We start from the raw sequence: 25,858 nt of genomic DNA on the forward strand, positions 1-25,858 counted from the left end.
TGTGTGCCTGCATGCATGTGTGTGCGTGCATGTGTGTGTGTTGTGTGTGTGTGCGTGCACGTGTGTGTGTTTGTATCAAAAACTGAAGATGAACTAGTTTGTCCAAGTTTTGCTGTGATTAATTGCAAGCATTTTTAGCTGCCACGTGAACTGTATTTTTTATGTTTTTTGTTTCAAGCTTTTTGTTTTTTATATCTCAATTTATGTGTTTTTGGATTTTAATGTGTTTTTGGATTATTAGCTTTTCATCCACTTGAGCCAAAGATGATTTTCCATCATCTGATGAACAATAAAGTTTTCTTATTTGGAAGTCATCATACTTTTGCTCTCATGAATCCTTAATGGGCATTCAATTAAAGGAAAACATGAGATAGTATTGTAATGGTAAAGAAACACAAAGAAAATATAATTCTAATGAAATTGCAAAATTTTAGGTTCAATATCATGCAATAAATATGGAATAAAAACTGAATAAGTTTTAGGGCACATGCACTTCCACTAAACCTTAGTTTTTGTGATCAACCCCTATATTCAATTACACACTGGTACCCATTTTAAGGGCATATTTTATATTCACTCAATGAAGCCTTTCAGTTCTTTAAGACTGAAAAATACATGAAACAGGAAGAGGTGTGTCCTGAATGTTATCGGAAGACCCATGCTAGAAGAGGAAGCTTTTTTTTTAAATTATCAAGTGATTGTGTAGTCTGAAAAATAACCTTTTTGCTGCTCTCCAACTATAAAATCCTCACCGTTTTAATATAGTTAATAAAATATATTAAAAAAGAATCAACGTTTGAGGATGAAAAAAAATGAACGCAATAATTACAAACCTTTGCCATTCACATTTGGGGCAAATGGCACATTGTAAATAATGTTCATAATCAACATTTTGTGTGTATTCCACACACTGCATTAGTAATTCAGGTACCTGGTTGTAATCTGTAATTTGGTTTGTTTTGTTTTGATTTTTAAGAAGTTTTAGCCAATGTTATGCAGGCAGGCTTCTAGAGCTTGTACCTGATTTAAGTGGTCAGAATTTAACAAACTGCTTCCTGAAGATCACACAGGTTGTTGCTATATGGCAAAAACTATTTTTCACCAAATACAAGGTGCTCAACTCATTTTTAAATAACATTAATACTATTAATTTCATTAACAATGGTTAATTCTATTACTACTGCTACTACTACAGATAATAATTATTATTATTATTATTACTGTGGATAAGTGGGTATAGTTAAGGAATGGATGGATAATAATAATCATAATGATAAAAAATAACTTTTATTTGCATGGCACTTTTCAAGCATACAGGGCAAGATGATTTACAAGAGTAAAAAAACACAATAAAAAGACTTTAAAAAAGGTACAAATTAATAAAACATCAAAAAGACAGACAACAATGTAAGAAGATAAAAATGGATGAAATAGAAGTGAAAATACAGATCATTCGTTGTAAAAGGCAGGTCAGTAAACCTGGATCTTGAGAAGGGATTGGTATGAGGCCGCTGACTCAGCATGAATCGGAGGAGACCATCTGTAAGTCTGTCTGTCTGTGCATAAAACCTGCAGGTCTGTCTGTGCTCTTCTCTTTCCTTGTGTTCACATGGAAAACATTCAAAATAGTAAACTAACACAATTCATCTTCACAGGTTTAAACCACAGACTGTAGAAAAAGTGTTGACAATGTGACTGTGGCTTATGAGAAGCATTTTGAGCCGTCGTGTTGTATAAATGGAGCCAGAGACTGCATAGTAGGGGAAAAGTGGGACCCTTATATGGTCATGAAGTCCTGGCCTGCTTGGGGTCATCCACTGAGCACATGAGACAACACCACCCCCCCACCCCCCCACACACTAAGTGACACACAGTGACTAGGCAGTGACACAAACTGTCCCCAATTGGTCGACAAAATATTGAAATATTGTCCAAATGACACAGCTTAATGAACTGACACACGGGGAGACATTAGACCAAAAAAAATCACACCTATTGTGACTACATGTTCTTGTAGACAAAATGATTGACTGTATTTTGACCGTATTGTTACTATTGACTTGCATTGAAACGGGGGGCTGAAAGTCCTACACTGGAGCCAACCGCACTGGCGCTAGTGAGCAACGTCTCTCAACAAAACCAGGAAGTGTTCTTAAGAACACTTCTTGGCCATTTGCCCCAGGTGGGGTAAATTTCACCTCATCACCATGAGGTCCTATCTTGTCATGCCAGAACGGGACCATAAAACAGCTGTATATCCTACTATTTTTGGCGCAGTCCATCACACCCTCGTCCCACGAAAACAGAAAGATCCAGGCGGCTCGGAGCAGCCCAACTAAGATATAGTCTGGGATCCTAGACGCTTCCACCGCTTTGCTTTGGTCCAGAACCGTGTTGCTTTGGTGCAGAACCGTGTTGCTTTCGTGCAGACAGCATGTTGCTTTGGTCCAGAACCGCGTTGCTTTGGTGCAGAACCTTGTTGCTTTCGTGCAGACAGCATGTTGCTTTGGTCCAGAACCGTGTTGCTTTGGTGCAGAATCTTGTTGCTTTCGTGCAGACAGCATGTTGCTTTGGTCCAGAACCATGTTGATTTGGTCCAGAAGTTTAAGTGTATTTTCAGGTATCATACAAGAATGTAATTGGTCCTCAGTAGGGTCTATTCATTTCATGGCATGAGAGTGTCATTTAGTAGATCTATCTCTAGATTTTCAATTTGCTAGAGATATTATGCCAAAACAGTCGAATAGAGTTGATTAGAGCTTTTGTGAAAAATAGTCATATATTCAGGAAACACATTTTGAGAGAAATTGAGAAACTGTAAAATGTAGCCTGACATGTTCAACTGAAGTGTTCCACTTCACAGGTGTGAATGTCAAAAGGAATTTTGCACAGAAAGGTTGTTTTTTTCCGAGTGTCTTTAGTGACGCCCCCTCCCAGCCCCTTCGACTGCATAGTAGGGTTGCGGTTGCCAGTTTCAGAATTTGTCAAAACTGCATGTCACGCACACATAGTGGGGGGGGGGGGGAATTATGAGGGAATGCTGTGGGGTCTGATCAGAAACTGGGGGGGTGGGGGATGGAGGGTGGGGTGAATGTAACAGTGCAGAGGGAAGATGGAATTCATTACAAACTAGCGGTTAAATTTCAATCAACTACTCAGACTGGACATTTACAATGTTTGCTTGGTACCACAAACCGGACTTGTTCAAACAATTTGAAAACTGGACATTTCTAACCCATCTGGCTACCCGACCCCGCAGTTTGGGAACCCCTGATGGAGTAGGGGATCAGAGTCCTGATCAGAGAAATCCAAAATGACAGTCTGTCTCTCACTACAGGTACACCGATCAATCCCAAACCTATGAGAGTCTTGTTGCCGAGAAATGTTGCCGTTGTCGCCATTATCATCATCATCATAATCATCATCATCATCGTCGTCTTTGTCATTTATAAAAGGAGGAAGATATCTGGAGGTAAGGCACATGAGGTTTTAATATTGCACAAATAGAAGTGAATCACTGTCATTCACTGAGTGATTAATGATTCAGTGAGTATTTCCAGATTACATTTGCTATTCCTGTGGCCACGCCACCCTGTACCCCTCTCATGGCTAACTGCCGAAGCTAAGCAGCCACACCACCCTGTATCCCTCTCGTGGCTAACTGCTAGTCTGCCATAACATGCCGTACAGTTACAGCAATTTAAATATGAAATGATGGTGTTGTGTAAATGTAAATTAAATTAAATGAATGAATGAATTAATAAAGTAAACAGCTATACAGAGTGTAATTTGTTGTAAAATGGCACATCAGTGTACACTGGTGTTCACTGCTGCTGTAGCTTGTGGGATAAAAATGCTCTCCTACACTCTTAAGCCTGAGCAGTCTGTACCAGAGCTGGGTCAAATACAAACACGTATTTGTATTTGTATTTGAAAATGTATGTAAATACATATTTGAAGTATTTTAAAATACATTTACACATGAAGTGATGTTGTTAATTCTAAAAATGGCTGCCCCTTACTGAGAACATTTCTTTCATTGAACCCTGATACATTCTGCTGTTGAACCCAGTGAAGTATTAACTAGATTTGAATTTCACAGGGTCCCAGATACAGGAAAAGTGCAACACTGAATATGCTCCTGTTGAGGTACAATTATTCCTATCAATCTTATAAATCTGTTACAGTTTTTTTACACACACACACATATATATATATATATATATACACCAAGCCCTAAATGATGATAATGATAACTGTTCTGTCCCTGTCTCTGTTTGTCTGTAGGGCCCGGGTGTGGTGCTCAGTAATACAAGCACGGAAGTAACCGTGTATGAAACAGTCACCACTGCAAAGCCAGAGCACCACCCAAAAGTGAGCACAGTCTATGTCACGTTGGGACCAGCAGGAGACCCTCCAACACAACCTGAGTCCGTATATGCCACCGTGAATAAGAGTGCATCTTAACCCTTAGAAGAGTAGACTATCTGGGCCGTCTGGGTAGTGTAGAGGTATAAGCACTCTACCTCTGACTACTGCCGCAGAGACCCGGGTTCATTACCTGGCAGCGGTACTTCCGGCTTGGTCAGACGTTCCTACGAACACAATTGGCAGTGTTCGCGGGTGGGAAGCCGGTGAGGGCATGAGTCCTGATCGTTGCATTAGCTACTCCTACTGGTTGGTCGGGGCGCCTGTTCAGCAGGGAGGGGATCTGGGAGAGATAGCGCGAACCTCCGCATGCGTTACGCTCTCCCAGTGAAACTCCTTGTTGTCAGGGGAAAAGAAGCGGCTGGTGACTCCACATGTATCCGAGGCTGGCATGTGGTAGTCTACACCCTGCCCAGACCAACAGAGGATAGCGCATTGACCAGGACTGTGATACACATGGGGAATTGGTATAACGACTAAATTGGGGAGAAAATGTCAAAAAAAGAAGAGTAGACTTTCTGGAATGTTTTTTTTTTTTTAATTCTAAATTGGAGTTCTAGAACTTCATTGCTTTCAATTAAAGGCAGCTATTGTTACACCAGCATCCGAATGTTCAGTCACAAGCATTCCAATAACATATTTGTGATCTTGCACCTTAATGGGTTAATAAGATTCTATTCATTCATGCTGCTGATCTTCCAGTGCTGTGATTGGTCCAAGACATTTAGCACAAAGAATCCAATGACCCAAATGTCTCACATAATTGTTCTGTTGCAAACTGTTCACCGTGGAGTCTCTCAGCAATGCTTTCCTTCATGCACCTGCCACACAGCCCCCTTCTATGGAGGGATATTGTTGACTCGTGAGTATTTATTTATTTTTAATTTTTTTGCATTTTATTGTGGAACATTTAAGCTGTGGAACATTTTGGCTGTGGAACATTTTGACTGTGGAACATTTCAGCTGTGGAACATTTTGGCTGTGGAACATTTTGGCTGTGGAACATTTAAGCTGTGGAACGTTTCGGCTGTGGAACATTTTGGCTGTGGAACATTTCGTCTGTGGAACATTTAAGCTGTGGAACGTTTCGGCTGTGGAACATTTTGGCTGTGGAACGTTTTGGCTGTGGAACATTTAAGCTGTGGAACATTTTGGCTGTGGAACATTTTGGCTGTGGAACATTTCGGCTGTGGAACATTTAAGCTGTGGAACGTTTCGGCTGTGGAACATTTTGGCTGTGGAACGTTTTGGCTGTGGAACATTTAAGCTGTGGAACATTTTGGCTGTGGAACATTTCGGCTGTGGAACATTTCGGCTGTGGAACGTTTCGGCTGTGGAACTCTTGAGCCGTTTCAGAGTGACAGCTGTCCTCACAGTGCTTTTTTTAGTGTGTGTGTTCTGCACCGCCGGCTCGGTTTTTGAGTGACCTGCCAGATCCAGACGGGTCTTGGTGAGGGGCACCAAAATCAGGGTCGCCCCATCCTGTAGGTGAGATACAAACTGTGCGTTGGGCCCTGCCTTCCTTGAAAAGAGCCCCTTATTGGCTTAAAGACCACGCGGAGAAAGAGAAACAGCACTTGGTCACAATCTTCCGCCCTGCTCTGCTACCACAATCTCCATCACATGATCTGTCATCACAATCACACATCCCCCCTGCCATCTTTATTATAAAATTATGCTTAGAGTCATTTTTATTTAGGCCAGAAACAGCCCTGGCTGGAATCCGTAAAAAAAAAAGTGTGGGGTCCAAACATATTTCTTTTAGCCCTGATTTTATCCCTGATTTTCCCAAACCAAACTCAACCAAACTGCTCGATCTCCCGCCGCAACTTCTCATGCTGATGTCAGGAGGAGATGCAAGTCATGATGCAAGTCATGTGACTCCTCCGATTCATGCTGAGTCAGCGGCCTCATACCAATCCCTTCTCAAGATCCAGGTTTACTGACCTGCCTTTTACAACGAATGATCTGTATTTTCACTTCTATTTCATCCATTTTTATCTTCTTACATTGTTGTCTGTCTTTTTGATGTTTTATTAATTTGTACCTTTTTTAAAGTCTTTTTATTGTGTTTTTTTACTCTTGTAAATCATCTTGCCCTGTATGCTTGAAAAGTGCCATGCAAATAAAAGTTATTTTTTATCATTATGATTATTATTATCCATCCATTCCTTAACTATACCCACTTATCCACAGTAATAATAATAATAATAATTTATTATTATTATTATTATTATTATTATTAGCTGTAGTAGTAGCAGTAGTAATAGAATTAACCATTGTTAATGAAATTAATAGTATTAATGTTATTTAAAAATGAGTTGAGCACCTTGTATTTGGTGAAAAATAGTTTTTGCCATATAGCAACAACCTGTGTGATCTTCAGGAAGCAGTTTGTTAAATTCTGACCATTTAAATCAGGTACAAGCTCTAGAAGCCTGCCTGCATAACATTGGCTAAAACTTCTTAAAAATCTAAACAAAACAAACCAAATTACAGATTACAACCAGGTACCTGAATTACTAATGCAGTGTGTGGAATACACACAAAATGTACAATTTGTGACTCACCAAAGTTTTATTTATTTATTAATCTTCTATAATGGGGAATGGGTAGTGTTTGGAGGTTCAAAAGCGCACTGACAAGGGTACCACCAAGCTACTACAAGTAGCCCCTAAATCCCAAAGGACTAAACAGAGGGAAGGGGAAAAAAAAGACAGAGAAATAATAGTAGCGAAGCCGATAAAGCTCACACAGAGCACTTGTCCCACCGTCCTATTACCTGGCTCTGGTCTTAGTGATAGCAACACAGACGCGAAGAACTCACGTTGTCACGTTGAATAGGCGGCAAACCGGTGAGCCCAATCAGGACTCAGGGTGCCCCCCTGGTGGCCACACCCAGCCACTGCACCCTGAAACCATGACATCTTCATTATGAACATTATTTACAATGTGCCATTTGCCCCAAATGTGAATGGCAAAGGTTTGTAATTATTGCGTTCATTTTTTTTCATCCTCAAACGTTGATTCTTTTTTAATATATTTTATTAACTATATTAAAACGGTGAGGATTTTATAGTTGGAGAGCAGCAAAAAGGTTATTTTTCAGACTACACAATCACTTGATAATTTAAAAAAAAGCTTCCTCTTCTAGCATGGGTCTTCCGATAACATTCAGGACACACCTCTTCCTGTTTCATGTATTTTTCAGTCTTAAAGAACTGAAAGGCTTCATTGAGTGAATATAAAATATGCCCTTAAAATGGGTACCAGTGTGTAATTGAATATAGGGGTTGATCACAAAAACTAAGGTTTAGTGGAAGTGCATGTGCCCTAAAACTTATTCAGTATTTATTCCATATTTATTGCATGATATTGAACCGAAAATTTTGCAATTTCATTAGAATTATATTTTCTTTGTGTTTCTTTACCATTACAATACTATCTCATGTTTTCCTTTAATTGAATGCCCATTAAGGATTCATGAGAGCAAAAGTAAGATGACTTCCAAATAAGAAAACTTTATTGTTCATCAGATGATGGAAAATCATCTTTGGCTCAAGTGGATGAAAAGCTAATCATCCAAAAACACATTAAAATCCAAAAACACATAAATTGAGATATAAAAAACTAAAAGCTTGAAACAAAAAACATAAAAAATACAGTTCACGTGGCAGCTAAAAATGCTTGCAATTAATCACAGCAAAACTTGGACAAACTAGTTCATCTTCAGTTTTTGATACAAACACACACACGTGCACGCACACACACACAACACACACACATGCACGCACACACATGCATGCACGCACACACACGCATGCACACACACTTACATACACACGCACATGCACAAACACATACACACACACAGTTATTTCAGATATTAATTCTCTCCTCCCCTCTCACAAATTTATCCTTCTCTCTCAGTCCTCACTGATCTCTGAAAAAAACAACATAAATAAATAAATTAAACTTCAGAACTGCATCTGAAATTCACATGAAACAGTACAGCGTGCATTAGAGTGTGTGAGTGAGGGGTAAAATGTGTAAATGAGCAGAAGAGTGTGTGGTGGAGGGTGTGAGTGTGTGGTAGTGTGTGTGAGTGTGTGGTACAGTGTGTGAGTGTGTGGTAGTGTGTGTGAGTATGGGGTACAGTGTGAGTGTGTGGTAGTGTGTGTGAACGTGTGGTGGAGTGTGTGAGTGTGTGGTAGAGTGTGTGAGTATGGGGTAGAGTGTGTGAGTGTGTGGTGGAGGGTGTGACTGTGTTAATGTGTGTGAGTATGGGGTAGAGTCTGCGAGTGTGTGGTCATGTGTGTGAGTATGGGGTAGAGTGTGTGAGTGTGAGGTAGAGTGAGTGAGTGTGTGGTAGAGTGTGTGAGTGTGAGGTAGAGTGTGTGAGTGTGTGGTGGAGGGTGTGAGTATGGGGTAGAGTGTGTGAGTGTGTGGTGGAGGGTGTGAGTATGTGTTAGTGTGTGTGAGTATGGGGTAGAGTGTGTGAGTGTGAGGTAGAGTGTGTGAGTATGGGGTAGAGTGTGTGAGTGTGAGGTAGAGTGAGTGAGTGTGTGGTAGAGTGTGTGAGTGAGGGGTAGAGTGTGTGAGTGTGTGGTGGAGTGTGTGAGTGTGAGGGAGAGTGAGTGAGTGTGTGGTAGAGTGTGTGAGTGAGGGGTAGAGTGTGTGAGTGTGTGGTGGAGGGTGTGAGTGTGTGGTAGTATGTGTGAGTATGGGGTAGAGTGTGTGAGTGAGGGGTAGAGTGTGTGAGTGTGTGGTGGAGGGTGTGAGTGTGTGGTAGTATGTGTGAGTATGGGGTAGAGTGTGTGAGTCTGTTTGTATGCTCATTAATGAGGTCACTGAGTGTGTCAGATTCAAGCTCACTGCTAATGAGAGGTGTAAACACAGGAATGACTGACCTGCAGCACCTCTCTCTGGCATTAACTGCGATGACAGCCGAAACCATAGCAACCAGACCCAGGGAGAACAGCACTGACTTTAGCGCACACAGCGAGAGGCCAGGAGATGGTGTTACTGGAGTAACTGGACCTACAGGAAATAAAGAACATCACACAGAACATTACACAGGACCCCACAGAGACAGCTCCTGTTACACACAAACACACAAGTACACACATGCACACTCACATACAAACAGAAAAAGTTACAAGACATAAGCACCACAACATCTCATGGCGAACACTACTGCCTGCAGCCATAAATGTACATGAACAACTCACAGAATCACAGATGCCAGACAAACATATAAACATGTCAGACTGAAATATAGACACAGACAGACTTTCAGACTTTATCCACAAACAGACAGGCAGACTTACAGATGTCCTTTGTGGATTCTGATCGCGTCTTTGTGTCGACCCGGTTACTGCTGCTGCAGTAGATGGCCTCGTTAGTTGCGGTGACAGTGATCTTGACTTCTGTTGACAAGGTTGTATTTGCTACCTGTGTGCAGTGGGCGTGGTCACAGGTGTAGCTGGCCCAGGTGTCTTTAGCAGAGCAGTTCACTGACACGTTACAGAACCCTCCAGCAGAGGAGAGTAAAGCCACTCCCACCTCGGGTGTGGGCGGGGCCTCTGAAAAACAACAACCAATCCAATTGGCCAAAATGTGACACATTGCACCATATAGTCCCATAATAATCTCATACATTAAATTGGCAATAATAATCCCATATACTCAAATTTAACCATATAATCTTATAATAATCTGAGAAATATCATCAAATGACAATCTCATGATAATCTCAGAAATCACATTTATCTACAGAATGACAGCATTATTTAAATGCATTAGTATCGATGTATTCTCCACCCATATCTTTTTAGCACCCTCATGATTGTATTGTACACAGAGACTGTAAAACAGTGTGTTATTTCTACCTTGAACTGTGAGCCTGTAGGAAGCAACATGTCTTCGCTGTCCTTCTTCATCAGTTATCTCTGCTGTGTAGATCCCACTGTCTCTCTCCTGCACGTTCTTCAGCAGCAGAGTGAAGTTCTTTTGATCAAATTCTGCCCTGGTTTCATAAGATTTAAATAATTTCAGATGTTTAACTTCATAATTGTATTCTAGTACGGCTGTGGAGATATTGAAATGCCAGGAAAGGGTGTTAAACCGGAGTTCTGCATATCCCTGCACATCCAGACGAACAGAGCTTCCCTTACGCACAAACAGAGACTCCTCAGCTCTGGAAACTGGGAAAAAACAGAGAAATGTTCATTTTAAAACTTCAAAACAAATTCTGTTCAGCAGATACCATATACACCACACATTATACAGTACAATGAAATACAATACTTTTACAAGGTATTATCATACATCTATGAAAGACTTTCTTACTTTAAATCCAAATCACTTGCAAGCTACTATTGCACAATAACACATTTTACAGCATCCAAACTAATACAGTAACAAATCACCACCGTATATCCGAAACACATTTAATGGCAGAATGTGTAATACAGTATGAAACTGATATTTGCAATGTACTTCACAGTAAAAAAAAAAAAACCATCAGCCTAATGTATAATTTATGATTTCTGTCTTTTTGTGCTGAAAAATGTGACATTTAAACCTATTCTACAAATTTTCAGGTTTTCAGAAGTTGTAAAATGCCACAATGAATTACCCGCACGCACACACGTACACACACTCATACCCATATGCACACACGTACACACACTCTTACCAACACACACATGTACACACACTCATTCTCACGCACACACACATACACACACTCATACTCACGTGCGCGCACACTTGTACGAACACATACACACAACACAACTCAACCCTGCACACTACCCTTTCCAGCTGAAAGTTTTTTTATACCTCAGATAAATTATTATTTTGGTACACGTGCTTGAAATTGATTAAAAACACAAATGCCAGTAACAAACTCCAAAGACAATTGAAAGGTTCCCAGATCCCTTGGCCATGTAATCTCTGCCCATGGCTTGTCCTATCACTCCTATGCCGACAACACGCAACTCTTTCTCTCCTTCTCCCCATCGGACACACAGGTCCCTGCCCGCATCTCCGCTTGCCTGAGGGACATACAGAGCTGGATGGACCATCACCACCTGAAGCTCAACCCGGGAAAGACGGAGCTAATCTTTATTCCTGCTCTATCCTCTCCCCTCCTCGATTTTTCCATTTCCCTAGGGGACACCTTAGTGACATCATCACCCTGTGCCAAGAATCTCGGAGTGGTGATGGACAACAGGTTGTCCCTCTCCAAGAACATCGCAGCAGTAAGCCGGGCATGCAGATTTTTCCTGTATAACATCAAGAGAATCCGCCCCTTTCTCACCACCTACTCAACCCAGCTCCTGGTCCAAGCAATGGTTCTATCCCGCCTGGACTACTGCAACTCTCTTCTGGCTGGTCTACCGGCATCTGCCATCAGACCCCTGCAACTCATTCAGAATGCTGCAGCTCGTCTGGTCTTCAACCTCCCCAGACACTCCCACGTCACTCCCCTGCTCACTACCCTCCACTGGCTGCCTGTTATAGCTTGCATCAAATTTAAAACATTGGTCCTAGCATACCAGGCAGTCAAGGGATCAGCCCCAGCATGCCTCCACAAGTTATTCAAACCCTACATGCCAGCCAGATCCCTCCGTTCTGCTACCTCAGGACACCTGGCACCTCCCCCTCTTCGCACCTGCGCTTCCAGAACACGTCTCCTGTCTGTTCTGGCCCCACAATGGTGGAATGACTTCCCCGTGGAGGTCAGAACAGCTGAGACACTGACCCATTTCAAGGGACGACTCAAGACTCACCTCTTTAGGCTGCACCTCTCCCCATCCCTCCCAACCTCCCTGTAATCTCTTAAATGACTGTAAGCTTAGGGTTGTAACTAGGTAGCTGTTTCGTAGGTGACTTAGGTGCATTAACTTTCTTAACTACTGCTTGTACTTTTCCATAGACTGCGTTGTTGCTGTTCTTGTTTGTGTTAGTGCTAATCAGTTTAACCTTCAGGGTCCAAGTTGAACTATGCGGTTGTTCCCTGCACTTGGACTGGTACTTCTCTCTAGGGTTTTCGTCATACTTGTTCCTGGTTATGGTTATACACTTTGTTGTACGTCGCTCTGGATAAGAGCATCTGCCAAATGCCTGTAATGTAATGTAATGTAGGTTAGATTCAAAATTAGATACTGAAAGCTCACTTATATCTGTGCTAGGGAAGCAACTGAACTCACCAGACTAATCAGGAACACCTATCACACCATTTCTCCCGAACGTTATGATGCCCTGAAATGGGGGGTCTATTCATAAAAAAGCTGTGGTTTCTACATATTGGAACCAAAATGTATAAGAAATACCCGTCAGTAAAAGTTAAGAATGTGCGCTTTACCCACACGTGAATTGTTTGGTTACAAATAAAAAATTGTGGAGCGAAAAGTCGAGTCAAGAAAAAAAATGTCATCGTTTCAAACGCCAGGGAGTTCACAGAAAATTCATGAAATTGTGGTCCCTAAGTCAAGTATTTAAAACCAATAATACATTTTATCAAAGAAATTACTGTAGTAAAGCATCACCCCTAAAACAGTGCGGTTTGTACTGCCAGTCTCACCTAAAAAGTCTCATCAATAAACCTCAACCTCACCCAAAACAACGAGGCAGGAGCCATGGCCTTCCGGCTAATTTCGGTACGACGCGCCACGCGCCCGTCATGAATGTATTTATTTGAATACAATATCCCTGATGGACCAGTAAATACATTTATACAAACATACAGAAGCATGAAGAAGATGAGTACTCTAAAAGTGTGTAAAGGTGCCGTACCTGAGATCGCAGAGAAAGCCAAAACGATGATGATCAGAGGTTCCATTATGCAGTGTGGAACTGTAATGGGCTTCTGAACGAGGAATTAAAGCTGCTACTTCCGCTTATTAATATTACTTCCGTACGTACCCTGTACCCTGTAAAGCGTTAGCAATGTCTGTCTAAATGCCTATAGCTGCAGCTACGGGCTGGCTAATCTGAACAGCACCTTCTGCACCAGCAGATGAAGCCCTAACCCCACTACCCAGGGGGGTTGGGGGGTCTTTCGCCGTTACGAAAAAATCATGTGGCAGCAGAGGCATGTAAATGGTAAAATGGACTGCATTTATATAGCGCTTTTATCCAAAGCGCTTTACAATTGATGCCTCTCATTCGCCAGAGCAGTTAGGGGTTAGGTGTCTTGCTCAAGGACACTTCGACACGCCCAGGGCGGGGATTGAACCGGCAACCCTCCGACTGCCAGACAATCGGTCTTACCTCCTGAGCTATGTCGCCCCTATGTGTGGTGTTAAGGGATAAGACATGTAAGAGATGTAGATCTTCTCTCCTCAGGTAGAAGTGCACTTATTGGCATACACCTTTCTCCTCAGATACAAGTGCACTCATTAATGCAGATCTCTCTCTCCATAGTACACCAATCACCAAGCCCCCCCCCCCCCCCAGGTTCACAAGCAAATCGTCATTAACTGGAAACATTTCTTCACACTGTCACACTTCCTGTGTGAAGGCTGTGAATATTCCATCTTACAGCACCGCCTCATATTAAAAATAAACCCCAAACAGGCACACAAAAGTGTATCCACACATTGTGGCAGGCTCACGGGTGTGGGGTTTCCACGTGACCAATTCGAGAACTAAACATGCACACGAAACACAACTGGAGTGTAATTGGGGGATTTATTAGGGAAAATTTACACACAGAGGGAAAGGGGGAGATTCAGCAACCAATCCAAAGTCCACAATCCGTTCTCATTGTCCTTTTCCGTATTCCAGGGATATCCAAAAAAACCAGGTCCTCAGCCAAAACAGTTCGGTACACAGCGGGGTTTGTCAAACAGTCCGGGTCACAACAGGTAATCACACAGATATTTTTTAGCTTTCACTTACTCTCCACCACACGCGTTTCCCTCACGGTACTTTGCGCCCTTTGTGCACTCCGCTTCCCCTTTTATCCCCCTGCACTTAATGGCTTAATTAAGCCCAGGCTTGCCTCGTTGGGGCAGGAAGTCCATATAAGGCTCAGGGGTGGAGCCAGCAGGCGGCAACATATCTGCCCTCAATTACCACTCCCCTCACCTCTCCCTGCCGTCTGCCACACACCCCCCCCTCAGCTCCGACCGGGAGGGAGGGGCGGTCCAGCTCCCTAGAGCATCCCTCCTGGAGAGGGCATTGGCATTTCCATGGGCTGCACCTGATCTGTGGATGACAGAGAACGCAAAGGGCTGTAAGGATAGGAACCAGCGGGTGACCCGGGCGTTACTGTCCTTATTGCGTGACATCCAAACCAGTGGTGCATGGTCCGTTACGAGGGTGAAGTGCCGTCCCAAAAAGTAATATTTCAGCGTTTCCAGGGCCCACTTGATCGCTAGACATTCTTTCTCCACAGTGGAATATCTTTGCTCCCGCGGTAACAGCTTCCGGCTAATGTATACGACTGGGTGTTCCTCACCTTCTTGTAGCTGTGATAGGACGGCCCTGTTTCGGACGCATCGGTCTGCACCACCAGTGGTTTGGAGAAGTTTGGGGTCACCAGCACGGGTCCAGAACACAGTGCTCCCTTTAAGTCCTGGAAGGCTTTCTCCGCCTCCTCGGTCCATGTCACCTGGGCGGGCAGATGGCTCCTGGTCAGATCCGTCAGGGGGCTGGCTCGGGAGGCAAAGTTGGGAACAAATCTCCGGTAGTAGCTCGTCAACCCCACAAACGTGCGTACTTTCTTCTTGGTGAGGGGGCGTGGCCAGTCCCGAATCGCCTCCACTTTCTTTACCTGGGGTTTTACACATCCCCTCCCGATCGTGTACCCCAGGTACTCAGCCTCCCGTAGGCCGAGTCGACATTTTTTTGGGTTAGCTGTTAGTCCCGCCCCCCTTAAGGCCTGTAAAACTGCATTCACCTGGTTTAGGTGGATCTCCCACTCGTTCCCATGGATTACAATATCGTCGAGGTAGGCCGCGGCATACTCACGATGGGGACGGAGAACCTGGTCCATCAACCTCTGGAAGGTGGGTGGAGCCCCGTGCAATCCAAAGGGCAGCTTCCTGTAGTGGAACAGCCCGTCAGGGGTGGCGAAAGCAGTTTTCTCCCGCGCCTCGGGAGCTAAGGACACCTGCCAATAACCCTTTGTCAGGTCAAGTGTGCTGATAAACCGGGCGGTCCCCAGCCGTTCTATTAGTTCATCAATTCGGGGCATCGGGTAGGCATCGAACTTTCAGATTCCATTCAATTTTCTAAAATCATTACAGAAGCGAATGGTGCCGTCTGGTTTCGGCACCAACACTATGGGGCTGCACCACTCACTATTCGACTCTTCGATGATTCCTGCTTCCAACATCATTTTTACCTCGTCCCTGATGGCGTCTCTCCTCGCTTCTGGTATGCGGTAGGGTCTCAATTTCACCTTTTTCCCAGGTTCAGTGATGATGTGGTGCTGTACCAGATCGGTGTGTCCCGGTTCACTGGAAAACACATCCTGGTTCTGGCTGACCAACTCCCTCAGCTCCTGCTTCTGTGCTTGGCTCAGCTGCTCCCCCAGTGGCACCTCCACAGGCTTGGTCTCTGTAGTAACCTTCTTCGGGGGAATAGAGTAGAGTACCTCACGTGCATTCCATTTTTTCAACAAATTCACATGGTAAATCTGGGTCAGATGCCTACGCCCCGGCTGTCTGACCCTATAATTAACTTCACCCACCTTCTCAAGGACCTCATATGGCCCGTTCCATCGGGCCAAAAACTTACATTCTGTGGTGGGGACCAACACCAACACTTTGTCGCCTGGCTGGAGGTCTCTTCGTTGTGCCCCTCTGTTGTACACCCGCGCTTGGGCATCCTGTGCCTCCTGCATGTGTTCTCGTACCAGGGGCCACAGGGTTGCCATCCGGTCTCTCATCTCTTCCACGTGTTCCACCATGGTTCGATGGGGCGACGGTTGCTGTTCCCAGGCTTCTTTAGCCACGTCCAGTAGTCCTCGGGGTCGTCTCCCGTACAGGAGTTCAAAGGGAGAGAAACCTGTTGAAGCTTGGGGCACTTCTCGGATCGAGAACATCAGGTAGGGCAGTAGCTGGTCCCAATTCCTCCCGTCCGCCTCCATCACCTTCTTTAGCATCTGCTTTAGGGTTCGATTGAATCTTTCCACCAATCCATCGGTCTGCGGGTGGTACACTGAGGTGCGCAACTGGGTTATTTTCATTAGTTTGCAGAGATCCTTCATGATTCGCGACATGAACGGGGTTCCCTGGTCGGTTAATATCTCGTCGGGGATGCCGACTCGGGAGAACAGCATGACTAGCTCCCGTGCGATTCCCTTGGTAGCCATGGTGCGCAGGGGGATGGCTTCTGGGTACCTGGTGGCATAATCCAAAATCACCAGGATGTATTGGTGACCTCGGCTGCTCTTGGGTAGAGGTCCTATCAGGTCCATTGCGATCCTGCTGAAAGGGACTGAAAGGATGGGTAGGGGAATTAAGGGGCTGCGAAAGTGTGGTTTTGGTGCCACCTGTTGGCACTCCGGGCAACTGCGGCAGTAATCTTCCACTGCCCTCTTCACACCAGGCCAGTAAAATCACGCCTTGATCCAGTCTAAGGTCTTCTCCACCCCTAGGTGGGCCCCAAGAAGGTGGGAGTGCGCCAACTGCAGGACAGTTTGTACAAAGGGTCGGGGCACCAACAACAATTCCAAACATTCGTCGTTTTTCTTCACCACCTGATACAACGATTTCTTCTTTATCGAAAAATGAGGGTATGTGATCTGACTTACCCCCTCGATAGGCTTTCCATCCACCACTGTCACCTGCTGGAGAGTGCTGGCCAGGTTGGAATCCTCCAATTGGGCCGTCCCAAACCGGCCCATTAGAGAGGCGGGCTCTGGCACCACCTCGTGATCCATCGGGAACATGCTGTCCAGACTCGCCTCACCTTCCTCCAGTCTTGCATCATCTGCGTCACCCTCAGAGAGGGGTTCTGTTGACGCCTGGGGGTCCACTTCCTGGAATCCACACATCCGGCTATCACCCCTTCTGGTGTCCCTCCCGCCTCTCCGGCTTCCTCCTCCCTTTTGGTTCCCTCGTCTCCCCACGTCTCCGGACATACTGGCCCACAGTTGACGGAACATCTAGGAATCTCTCCCGATAAGGACCGGCACCGGTAGGTTTGGGACGACTCCCGCTGGTCCCGTGTGTTGTCCCTTTGTGGTCTGTAGGTGGAGGAGTGTGGTAGGGTAGTTCTTAGTTTCACCGTGTATACATGTGATGGCCACGGTGTCAGGGACTGGGCGTAGTCGGGGCGGATCAGGGTCACCATACTCCCGGAGTCCAAAAGTGCTGTGGTGTCCTTTCCATTGGCCCTTACTGGGGTAACAGGGGTAGGACTACTTTCCTCAGCCCAGCATGCCATCAGCAACCCGCAGGGACGCCCGGTGGCTACCTCACTGGCTGAGGCCGAAGGCATCTGGACATCACGGTTTGGACAGCTCCAGGCGATGTGTCCCGGCTCACCACACTCGTAGCACTTCCTGCCGTCTGTGTTCAGGAAGGGGCGTCGTCTCGGGGGGCTGACCATCGGGGTCCCTCCATCCCTGGTCGTGGTCCAGGCATGGTCCTCCGTCCTTTTCCGCTCTTTCGGGCGAGTGGAGGGTTCCGCCTTCAGTGGTCGTCCGCTGCGCAGGACCTCCAAAGCCACCTGTTGACCTTCCACCAGTTCCACCAGCTGATCCGCGCTCTGCGGGTTAGCTTGGCTTGCCAACTTCTTAGCTTCAAATGGGAGAGAGCGTAGAAATTTATCAATGACCACTTTCTCGAGGGGCGTGGTCATCAGTGGTTCCACCGTTAGCCAGCTCTTGGTCAGCCTAATCAGATCATGCATTTGCGATCGGGGGGACGCTGTGGCATCATACGTCCAATCATGGAACCGTTGCGCCCGGCCAATCAGAGTGTAACCATACCGGCGCAGGATCTCCTTTTTCAGCCCCTCGTAATGCGTCGCCTGTTCAGCCGTCAGATCCTGATAGGTCTTCTGTGCCGCGCCTGACAGGAAGGGTGCTAGCAGGCTGGCCCATTGCTCACGGGGCCATTTCTCCCTAGCCGCCGTCCTCTCAAAGGCTTGGAGGTAAGCCTCGATGTCATCAGCTTCTGTTAGTTTCAGCAGAAACATACTGGGTTTAGGATGGGAGACTGCTGCGCCTGCAGCCACGGCAGCATGGGCGGCTGTTAGCTGGCTGAGTTCAGCTCGCAGGAGAGCGGTCTGCTGACGCTGTTCCTCCAGCAACTCCCGATGCATAGCCTGCTGCGCTATGTTGGTCTCCACTAGTTGTTTCACTAAGGCTTCCATTATGCTCCGTGTCTGTTTAGTTATTGAGCTTGGGTAGTGCCCGCATTCTCCACCATATGTGGCAGGCTCACGGGTGTGGGGTTTCCACGTCACCAATTCGATAACTAAACACGCACACGAAACACAACTGGAGTGTAATTGGGGGATTTATTAGGGAAAATTTACACACAAAGAGGGAAAGGGGGAGATTCAGCAACCAATCCAAAGTCCACAATCCGTTCTCGTTGTCCTTTTCCGCATTCCAGGGATATCCAAAAAAACCAGGTCCTCAGCCAAAACAGTTCGGTACACAGCGGGGTTTGTCAAACAGTCCAGGTCACAACAGGTAATCACACAGATATTTTTAGCTTTCACTTACTCTCCACCACACGCGTTTCCCTCACGGTACTTTGTGCCCTTTGTGCACTCCGCTTCCCCTTTTATCCCCCTGCACTTAATGGCTTAATTAAGTCCAGGCTTGCCTCGTTGGGGCAGGAAGTCCATATAAGGCTCGGGGGTGGAGCCAGCAGGCGGCAACATATCTGCCCTCAATTACCACTCCCCTCACCTCTCCCTGCCGTCTGCCACAACATATACAAATATGTACACACAGCGCACAAACAAAAAACACACATATATATTTGTATACACAGTAAACACACACACACACACACACACACACACACACACACATACACCGACAAAAGAGTGATAACCATGACCACACTGACTTGGAACAATGTTTATTGATCACAGGCACTTAAAAATATCTGATTAAATGTTAAAAATTCTAGTTCTGAACAGGACTACCACATACAGCACAGAAAAACATTCCCGCACAAAACTCATAGCCCTACATTGTACAAAAAAAAAGCAATTTAACAACTAAACACCGGTCCCTATATAATAATGAATCTTACATTAAAAAAACAACATGTAGCTGCCCCCTTCATACTCCACATAAATATAAAATAGCAACTAGCTGGCAGTGACTTCCTGTTAAAGACTTATGAAGTGCAGTCTTGGAGCCAGGTTAGAATCACACTCAGGCTTTCGGCTAGGGGCGGGGATGGGGCGTTTGTGACACCATGGACCTGTGGGGGCGGGGGCGGGGGGGTGTCTGTGACATCATGGACCCAAGGAGGCGGGGGGGTGGGGGGTGGGGGGGTGGCGTTGCAGACTTAATAAGGCTGCTTCATACTTTCCGCATCCGTGAGGGTCCGCTTTGGTCCTCGTGACGTAGATGACGTCATCCGCCCGGGTCCAGAGGGTCCGCGCGCAGCCCAAAATTTGTGACCGCGGGACTGTACGCATAGCAAGCGTGTCGACTGCGTAAACACACACACACACACACACATACAGCCACACACACACACACACACACACACACACACATACAGCCACAAAAGAGTGATAACCATGTCCACACTGAATTAAAACAATGTTTATTGGGGGATTCAGGTCTTTTTTGGGGGAGATCAGTTCACTTTCGGGGGGGGGATCAGAGCTCCCCCCTAAATCTGAACCCAGTGGTACGTTCTCTATTTCCAATTAATGTGCTAACCTGACAAGTGGGTTGAGCTCGCTCAGGCAATCAAATCGAGATGTATCAGAACTGGAGACAGCTTCCGCTTTCCGGTTCCATGGACTCCAATGGGAGCTGATCATTGGCGCAAGAAGCCAATTCATGGAGGCGGCCATGTTTGATTATGGTGCTTTTGGCACCTGATGCGCAAGCACACTGGGTACCCAAACATAAACGGATCAATGGGAATGAGAAAAAAAGTCATATCTTCTTCTGTCTCCGACTGGTGAGTGTTTAGTCCAGTGTGAACAAATTATATGGGAAATGGGGAAATTCCCATAAAGTTTTGTTGGGGACTTCAAACGGGAAATTCTATTTTGACCAATTGAACAGCATGTTAGAAGAATGTAATTTTGAGAAAGAAGTCATTTTAATGGGGGATTTTAACAAATTGGGAAGACAAATGTAACAGGAAAACTCTCAAGCCCATAACAAAAAATCTTGATCTTACACAGTTAATTAAGGCCCCAACAAGATAATACAGTCTTCAAAGACTCAGATTGACCTGGTATTTAGCAATAAGCCAGAGAGAATAGTCAAATCATTCAATATGATTACTGGGCTATCTGACAATAATTTAATATTTGTAGTTAGAAAATTAGCCAAGAAGCGTTTCAGTCCCTGTGATGTAAGAAATCCTGGTCAGCTTAGAATACCTAAGGGAGAACAGAGCAACTTTGAAAATGCAATTAAAGGGAGTAAACGGAACGATATTCTGTCTTATTTTGATGTGGAATCTGACAGCTATGCCTTTCTGTTTACAATCCAAACTATTATGAAAGATTTCCTAAAGAGAGTTAAATATAGCCACAGACAAAAAAATACTCCTCCATGGATAAGTGGTAATACCTGGAAATTAATGAGAGAACGAGATGCTGCCCTGAAAGCAGCTTTTGGATCCAAGTTAAGTACTGATAGAGCAAGGTTTGTGATGCTAAGAAATATGTGTTTGTATTTGACCCAAGTCTTGTACAGACTGCCCAGACTTAAGAGTGTAGGAGCAGAGAGCATTTTTATCCCACAAGCTACCGCAGCAGTGAACACCAGTGTACACTGATGTGCCATTTTACAACAAATTACACTCTGTAAAGCTGTTTACTTTATTAATTCATTCATTTATTTAATTTAATTTACATTTACACAACACCATAATTTCATATTTAAATTGCTATAACTGTACGGCATGTTATGGCAAACTAGCGGTTAGCCATGAGAAGGGTACAGGGTGGTGTGGCTGCTTAGCTTGAGCAGTTAGCCATGAGAAGGGTACAGGGAGCTATGGCTGCTTAGTTTCAGCAGTTAGCCATGAGAAGGGTACAGGGTGGTGTGGCCACAGGAATAGCAAATGTAATCTGGAAATACTCACTGAATCATTAATCACTAATTGAATGACAGTGACTCATAACTTACTTTTATTTGTGAAATATTAAAACCTGATGCACCTTACCTCCAAATTTCATCCTCTTTATCAATGACAAAGACAGTACTCTGATGACGGCACAATGACTCCCACAGTGACTCCCCATGACTCCCCTTGATTGTTTACTCATTGATCGGTGGACCTGGGGTCAGGTCTAGGCTCAGCAACGTTATGCGGCAATAAAATGAAGTCAGCTGAGTACCTGAATGTAGTGAATGACCAGGTTATCCCATAAATTGATTTTTTCTTCCCTGACGGCACTTGCATATTCCAGGATGACAATGCCAAGATTCATCTGGCTCAAATTGTGAAAGAGTGGTTCTGGGTGCATGAGGAATCATTTCCACACATGAATTGGCCACCACAGAGTCCTGACCTTAACCCCGTTGGATGTGCTGGAGAAGACTTTACGGAGTGGTTCGACTCTCCCGTCGTCAATACAAGATCTCGGCCAAAAATTCATGCAATTCTGGACGGATGTTGTGATGTTGCATAAGGTTGTCGAAACAATGCCACGACAAATGTGTGCCGTAATCAAAGCTAAAGGCGGTCCAACGAAATATTAGAGTGTGTGACTTTTCTTTTTTTTTTGGCCTGGCAGTGTATGTGCCTCATAGTAAAGAAGCTACAAAAAACTATTGTAAAGATTGAAGATTGGTCATTGAAATGGGGTTTCAGATTTTCAGAAACTAAAAGCCTTTTTCACAAGGAAGAAGATAGGGAATCAATTAAATTTAAGATTATATGGACAAGAACTAGAAAGTTAAACATTCCAGATATTTAGGTTTGTGGTTTGATGAGAGATTAACAGGGGCAGTTCATGTACAGAATATAACTGATAAATGTAAAAAGGTACTAAATGTAATGAGAAGTTTAGTAGAAACAGAATGAGGAGCTGAAAGAACAGCAATTACAGCATATATAAAGGATTAATCAGATCAGTTTTTGATTATGGGTGTGTAGAATATGGATCTGCAGCAGACCGTTGGCTAAAGATACTAAATGCAGTACAATATCAAGGCATTAAGATTATGTAGTGGGTGAATAAAAACAGCTCCAATGGCAGCACTACAACTGGAAATGGGAGAAGCACCTCTAAACCTAAGAGGAACTCCGCTTTTGCTATATTATTGGGTAAATCTACAGGGCCACAGTGATCAACATTCAACAAAGAGTATATTGTACAAAGCCTTATTACAGTTCTTGGTGGGTTATTGGGGGACGGGTGGACGGGACACAGAAAGAGATCAGAGAGAAGAAAATTTGCCCAACAAAGTGAGTATTGTGGATTTGTCCATATTTATACAGATGTCAAAAACCAGCAATACGAGAATTAGAGTATCAGTTGTCAGAATTTAAACTAATATGTATGAAATATTAAAGTGATTATCTGTTTATATATACACAGAGTAGATAGTTGCCATTTTACTGGCTTAGCACACTCACACCCTCCACCACACACTCTTCTGCTCATTTACACATTTTACCCCTCAATCACACACTCTAATGCACGCTGTAATGTTTCATGTGAATTTCAGATGCAGTTCCAGAGTTTAATTTATTTATTTATGTTGTTTTTTTTCAGAGATCACTGAGGACTGAGAGAGAAGAATAAATTTGTCAGAGGGGAGGAGAGAATTAATATCTGAAATAACTGTGTGTGTGTGTCTGTTTGTACGTGTGTGTTTGTGCGTGTGTATGTGTATGTGTGCGTGTGCGTGTGTGTGTGTGCGTGCATGTGTGTGTGCGTGTGTGTGTGTGTGTGCGTGCGCTTGTGTGTGTTTGTATCAAAAAAAGATGAACTAGTTTGTCCAAGCTTTGCTGTGATTAATTGCAATAACTTTTAGCTGCCATGTGAACTGTATTTTTTATGTTTTTTGTTTCAAGCTTTTATGTTTTTTATAGCTGTGAGCATAATTTGTGTTTTTGGATTTTAATGTGTTTTTGGAATATTAACTTTTCATCCACTTGAGCCAAAGATGATTTTCCATCATCTGATGAATAATAAAGTTTTCTTAATTGGAAGTCGTCATACTGTTGCTCTCATGAATCTTTAATGGGCATTCAATTAAAGGAAAACATGAGATAGTATGGTAATGGTAAATAAACACAAAGAAAATATAATTCAAATGAAATTGCATTGATTTTAATATCATGCAATAAATATGGAATAAATACTGAATAAGTTCTAGGGCACATGCACTTCCACTAAATCAGACTTTAGTTTTTGTGATTAACCCCTATATTCAATTAAACACAGATACCAATTTTAAGGGCATATTTTGTATTCACTCAAGGAAGCCTTTCAGTTCTTTAAGACAGAAAAATCCATGAAACAGGAAGAGGTGTGGCCTGAATGCTGAATGTTGTCTGATGACACAGAGTAGTAGCAGAAGCTTTTTTTAAATGATCAAGTGATTGTGTACTTTGAAAAAAAAACCTGTTCACTTCTCTCTGACAATAAAATCCTCAGTTTTAATACAGTTAATTAACATTTGAGGGTGAAAGAAATTAAATAATGCCATAATTACACGTTTGGCTTTCACCTTTGGGGCATATGGCATGTAGTAAATAATGTTTATGAAATAATGAAAAGGAAATAAATACATAAAAACTTTGGTGAGTCACATAAGACTAAAACAGACTTTTTTCAACTTTTAACAGTAAAATTCAAATCAGGGCCGCCTCGTCCTGTATAAATGATTATACATAGTAGTAATACACAAAGCACTTGTTTCACATTGGATATTTTCATGGTGCATTGGCAAGTAGATTGAAGTTGATAAGTAGAAATGTAAAATATCTTGAATGGTTTTATAGTCCATTTAAGCTCACTGTCTTTTCTAAGTGTGAAGTTTGCATATGAAGCCTGTAATGGTCATTTTCAGCTCTGTGATACTGTGATGACATCATTTCACAGACACTTAAATGTGAACAGGAGAAGTTCATCAGCCACAGTGCAGCCACTGCGGCCTGTAACTAAAACGCACTTCCTGTTTTGCTGGCATAAACGGTTTATGCGGCCATTTTGGGCCACAACTGGGGATCGGCCACACAACACAGGTTTCAAACGTTTTTATTTTATTTCATTGAAAGTCGTTTAAATTGTGCAGTATTCAGAGGGCACGGATAGTCAAGTCAAGTCAAGTCAAAGTTCATTTATACAGCACATTTGCAACAACCACAGTTGAACAAAGTGCTTGAACAGACTTAAAATAACAAAAACGAATATATAAGTAATAAAAAAATTAGAATAAAAGGAAACAATAAACATGGTAATAAAAGAATTATATCGAAAATAAAAACAAGGTGACAAGCTCAACTCAAATTGAATGCCAACAAGAAGAGGTGGGTCTTCAGCATCGACTTAAAAGACTCTAGGGTCTGAGCAGTTCTTATATGAAAAGGTAGGCCGTTCCAGAGATTAGGGGCAGCTAGTGCAAAGACTCGGTCACCTCTATTTTTGTGTCTGGATCTCGGAACATCCAAGAGCATATGGTTGGCCGACCTTAGTGCTCTAACTGGAGTATGATGCTGCAAAAGTTCAAGGATAGCTGTTTTGATGCTATTGCACTTGCGCGAATTCCACGGTTTGTGAACACACCGACAAATCCCCCACCCCCCCCCACACCCCCCCACCCCCCCACCCCTTGGTTCATGATGTCATGTCATGACAGCCCTGCATTTATAGATGGAAAGTTTGCCAAGTTAATTTTGAACTGCTGAGTTTGTTCTTAACTTGAATGCCGTATAACTTTGAATGCTGTTGAAAGATGTTGATGTGTAAAAGTACCCAGTAAGTGTACTGGATTTAATCAAAGAAAACCTTTTATAAATGTGCAATAATCCCATGTAAGACTGCTTGTATTTGATAATATAATGTGTGCTATACAGTATATCTGCAGGACAGATTTTTTTTTTAAGTTTTAAAATGAAAATTGTTTCCAGAGCTGAGGAGTCTCTGTTTGTGGGTAAGGGAGGCTCTGTTCATCTGGATGTGCAGGGATATGAATGACTCCGGTCTAACACCCTGTACTGGCATTTTAATAGCACAGCCATACTAGAATACATTATTAGGTTTAAACATCTGACATTTTATAAAG

At 43.7% G+C, this 25,858-nt stretch overlaps 1 protein-coding gene and 1 long non-coding RNA gene across 3 annotated transcripts in view; one reads left to right on the top strand and one right to left on the bottom strand.

The window, feature by feature from the left end:
- The window catches only part of LOC118232801 (natural killer cell receptor 2B4-like), a 112,529-nt gene that overhangs the window by 46,936 nt on the left and 39,735 nt on the right, over nt 1–25,858 (bottom strand). The gene's annotated exons all lie outside the window — the stretch shown is intronic.
- LOC118232817 lies at nt 3,385–4,422 on the top strand. Its single transcript, XR_004766401.1, has 2 exons — nt 3,385–4,149; nt 4,288–4,422. It is a non-coding gene; the product is annotated as an uncharacterized LOC118232817 (long non-coding RNA).

Source organism: Anguilla anguilla, chromosome 8 (genome assembly GCF_013347855.1).
Source record: "Anguilla anguilla isolate fAngAng1 chromosome 8, fAngAng1.pri, whole genome shotgun sequence".
NCBI lineage: Eukaryota > Metazoa > Chordata > Actinopteri > Anguilliformes > Anguillidae > Anguilla > Anguilla anguilla.